Here is a 5,302-nt window from a genome sequence, read left to right on the forward strand (position 1 = left end):
GATCCTAATTAACACCGGCATGTTCGTGTGAGTTCTCAAAACTGATTTCCCTCGACCCACTACACTGTAATGTATCGCGTTAAATGCCTGCCCTAAACAGATCTCAATATGGGTGTCCCCTTCTCTTTTGCCAAGTTAAGTTTACTCCTGGCGTGTCTATATCTGCCATTGCTCACCTTGTTGCTGAAAAGTGTATCCCGCTCGCCGTGCGAGGTCCTACTGTTGCGCTCTCACTGCAATGAGTGTAGACTAACGCCGCGTAACTGACGCATGCGCTATAAATTAAACTGGCGTTTTTTCTAAAGCGTTTTTTCTGTGAATGCAATCAATATAACTTTAACATTCAATGACAACCAAACAAGTCTGAAATAATGTATAAAAGAACGTTCTAAACATCGGGGTTAATCAGGACTCCATGGCGCGTCACTCGCGCTGTTGCAAATGTTTCTAATTGCTATATGTTGATTATATTTACATGATAACATAAAGTGTGATGAATAATCAATCATAGGTAACATGTAAATTCTGTTCTATCGTTCAGGCCGTTCGGCTTGAGGCTGCAAAGATGATAAATCCAATAGTTTCCTCTTTTCAAGAGATTGTTTTTGTTCATGGCACCTTCTTTTCTTGGTATCACTTCCAAAACACAGGCTCTCAATTGATTAATGTTGTGGCGTTTCTCAGCAAAGTGTGTTGCTACAGTGGATTTTGATGAATGGGTTCTGATGTTACTTTTATGTTCCGTTAGTCTCACTTTAAATTTTCTTTCCGTATGTCCCACATAGACGCTGCCGCACGGGCATTTCAATAAGTATACCACGTTGGTGGTATCACATGTAGCGTTGACCTTAAGGGGTATTTTATGTCCTTTCATGGGGTGACTGATGTTCGTACCCTTTATGATGTTGTGGCAATTTGCACAGTTTAAGCATGGGACTGTTCCTTTGTATGTCTGGTGATAGGTAGCCTGCTTAGACTTCTTCAAAAGTTCACCAATGTTTTTACCTCTGGAGTGTGCAAATAAGGGCGCTTGATCAAATATGCCATTGAAGTCTGGTTCCATTTTTACTATTTGCCAATTTTTGTGTATGATTCTTTTGAATTGGGTACTCACATTAGAAAATTTGCTTACACATGTTATGCGTTGTGCTTTGGTGGATGCTTTATAGGACAATAGTTCTTGCCTGGTTTTCGTTAGAGCTCTTGCCATTGATTTCTGAATAATCTCCTCTGGGTAACCTCTTGTAGAAAACCTATTAGCCATTGTTTGCAGTTGTTGTTGGCATTCGTTATCCTGGGAGACCACTCTCCTGACCCTGAGAAATTGTGTGTACGGGAGGTGTTTTTTCAATGATGGTGGGTGATGACTTGTATATTGCAACAAATTGTTTCTATCTGTTGGTTTACGGTACAGGTTTGTTGTGATGGTGGCATTGTTTATCGTAATTTCTACATCAAGGTATTGAATGGTAGTGTCATTGATATTCCATGTGAATTTAATTCTGTCATTTCTTTCATCCAAGATTTTCAATTGTTTTTCCAATGATTCCTGGGTTCCTTTCCAAATGATGAACATGTCATCAATGAATCTCATATATGCTAACAGATGTGTGGCCCACTCCTGGTTGTTATAAATGTGTTCTTCTTCAAATGATCCCATGAACAAATTTGCGTACGCCGGTGCGGCGCAATTTCCCATAGCCGTTCCATTGAGTTGGATGAACCAACGTTTGTCGTAGGTGAAGTAACTGTTCATCAGAGTGAATTGCATCAATTCCATCAAGAAAATGTGCAAGTTCTCTGGATAAGTGCTATGTAGTAAGGCTTTTTCAATGGCTTCTAGACCTTCTCTGTGTGGGATGGCTGTATATAGCGTTTTAACGTCTATGGTGGCCAAGATGCAGTCTTCTTCCATTTTTACTCCTTGTAGCTTAACCAAAAAGTCTGTGGTATCTTTGATGTAAGATAGGTTTTTAATCACTAATGGTTGTAAATGTTTATCTATGAATTTCCCCACCGTTTCATGGATACTCATTTTGGTGGACACGATTGGGCGACATGGAGGGTTTTGTAGATCTTTGTGTACCTTTGGTACTAGATACATGGTCGGGCTCCTGGGGTTCTCTTGTGTTAAATATCTTTTGGTTTTTTCATTGATTGTGCCTTTTTCTGTAGCTTGTTTTAGAATGGTTTGTAGGGTTTTGCGAATTTCTTCCGTTGGGTCTTGGTCTATCTCCATATATGTGTTGATATCTCCTAAATGTGTATTTATTGCATTTTCATAGAAATCCTTATTCATTATTATCAATGCACCACCCTTGTCCGCTTTTTGACATATGATTTGTTCATTGTTCGCTATGCTTTCAATTGCTCCAAATTCCTTTTTAGACATATTTGGATTTTTAACTCTTTTGTTAGTGTTGATTTTGTTCATTTCCTGTTTACATAGGTTTTCAAAGAGATCAATAGTCTTATGTGATGTAGGTGGCATGTAAGTACTTGGAATCTTTAATCCTTTCAGTTCATCATCCTTTGGAGGTGGTTTTTCAATTATTACATTCTCGAAGAAATGTCTCAATCTCATTTTGCGTGTTAGTTTGAAAAGACTCACCTCTAGCTCTAATTGGTTGGTATGTGTGCTCGGTACAAATGATAATCCTCGTTGTAGAGTATTTATCTGAAACTCATTTAACTCCTGATCCGAGATGTTTAACACTAGATTCTCGATGGTTTCTAATGATGTTTCTTTTTGTCTTTCTTGGCCGTGGCATTCCTCGTTTGTGGCTGGTTTGTTTCTTTTGTTTTTATTGCGTCCCCTCCTGGGTCTTCCATTTCTATGGGGCCTGAGCCTAAAAAAGGCTCCGATGTTGATGGTTTCTCTGTGGGTGGGTTTTTTGTTGGGTCTTTAGTAGGTTTTCCTCTGTCTGTTCTGTCACTTTCCGTTGATGACGTGTCTGTATGTGACATGCATTGTTTGGTTTGCCGCCTTCTGGTATAGACTTCCACCCATGTGTAAACTTCTTGCAGTTTGTAATCGAGGGTGTCCCTTCGGTATTTTCTGAGTTTTCGTTCATTTACTTCCTGTGTATGATGAGCCAATTGAGTATTGATGTCTTCTAGGATTTTTTGTAGCTCTTCTCCTGTTACTCCCTTCTTCAACTCTTCTGTAACTGTTTCGATTTCTGTTTTAAGTTCATCCAATATTTTAGCTAGCTCTTCTATAATGAGTAATATTAAGTCCAAGCTACATTTGTTTAATATAGCGAACCATCGTTCGGTGAATGGTTTTGAATTTTTACATAGCGAAGGTTTCAGGGCTATTCGGAGGCCTCTGGGGATTCGCTGTGCCTTATGATATTTAATCATGGTACTCGCATGGAGTCGCTGATTGATTTCTCTTCGCATTAAGTACATAAGTTGTTTGATTTGTTGTTCCTTATTTCTTGTAACTTTTGATTCCAATATTTCAGATTGTATTAGTGAGTATATTTTTTCACTGGCTTCAGCCGAGAAGGCGAAGGTATCTGCTCTTTTGTCTGTTGAATGAGTGATCTCCTCATATTGCATGGTTCTGTTGAAGTTCGGCGTGCTACTTCCCTGTAGGGGGGAATTTGCAATTAGCGTTCAGGTAAGAGAGTATGTCCAATTTACCCATGTGGGCAGGGTGCAGTGTATGTGAAAGGTAGGATATGTACTGATGTGTGTGACATGTCCTGATAGTGAAATACAGGGTATTCAAAGACTATCTGTCCCCCCATAGGATAGAATGGGAGTGTATTTATAACATCTTATAACTTCCCATTGGGACAAGATGGAAATGTGGTGTTTAGTATGCCTGACCTCAAAATATAAAAATGAATCTTTTAGTAAAGATGGTTTTTATATAGTGTGATTGAAAATACCACTTTTAGAAAGTGGGTATTTTCTTGCTTAGCCATCCTGTGTGCCTCTACTGGTTTGTGGATTGATTGTCTGGCTTTTGAGTGACAAGAGCTGGGGTTGTGCATCCTCTCAGACAGCCACTGGGGGGTTGATGTGTGTCCTGCCTTTCCTGAATGAGCCACGGCTGGGCTGAATAGACCTGGGCTGTGTTTAGAGTAGTGGGAGGAGAATTCCCTGCACCTGATTGGGCCTGGTCTGCCTATCTCATCCCACTTCCGGAACTACACCTAGTCGCATACCCAGCTACAGTAGGGTCCTCGGTGTGAAGCACCCATGTGAAAGCTTTTCTCTTTTCAGTCTGTGCCAAACTTTGGCGACTATCCTTGTCACCGTAGGAGCGTCCGCTGACACTCTCCAACCATACATAACATGCATATACCCTTCGTCCTATCACTTCATGATCCAGGCGAAAAGCGGGGTCATCCAGCTGTGATATGCCCAGTCATTAATCACACTGACATGTGATGCCTCATAATAGAACTCCACACTAGGGCGTACAAAGCCCCCTTCATAATTAGAATTTTGAAGAGTGGGCTGTGCTATCCTCTATGAGCCCCTCTGCCAAAGCAACTTGATCAGCAGTGCACCAACTGCTTTAAAAACCTCTTTGGGAATGCCAAACTCGCTGTTTTGAAGTAGATACGTAAACCATTTTAAATAGCACTACTCTACCTACCAACGAGAGCAGAAGCGCCCACCTAATGTCCAACATCCACCTCCAGTCTGGAGAGAGGATATCATTTACCTTGAGCGGCGCTCTAGCATCCGCATCCAGTAATCAAACCCAGGACAAGAATTTCACCAGAATCCCAACTTCGCTGGACTTTGAACAAGTGTGGCCACTCCACCTCCCTCAATGCCTTATGGGGATTGAGGGAGACCACTGTCAGTGGCACCCCAACCATCTTGCAGCTGCAATGCTGTTCTGTAACTTCTCTGAAGAATAAACCCATCCTGGTCCAGGTGAACTAGATCCAGAATTATGCCCCTCAGTATCTCAGCTAAAACCATGGCTACATTTTTCACAGCAAAATTAGTTAATTTAATTATTTACAAAAACCATTTCAATCAAATCATCATCACAATCACATAATATATAAAAACAGAAAGCCTCTGTACTGCAAATATTATTAACAATTATACCAATGTATTGATAAATATATCATAAAACCAAACACAAACCTGATAATGCAATAAAAAAGTAGTTAAAAAAAATAGAAAAAACTTCAGTAAATATCATAGCGAGTTAAAGTGACATTGTGCCATAATTAGTAGTTCCATAGTTCAAGGACAAAAATGCATTAATTAAATCTGACACACGATGGTCACAGTAATTATGCTGCTTAGATATTACCCTAAT

The sequence above is a fragment of the Lissotriton helveticus genome, chromosome 6 (assembly GCF_964261635.1).
Source record: "Lissotriton helveticus chromosome 6, aLisHel1.1, whole genome shotgun sequence".
Taxonomy (NCBI): Eukaryota; Metazoa; Chordata; class Amphibia; order Caudata; family Salamandridae; genus Lissotriton; species Lissotriton helveticus.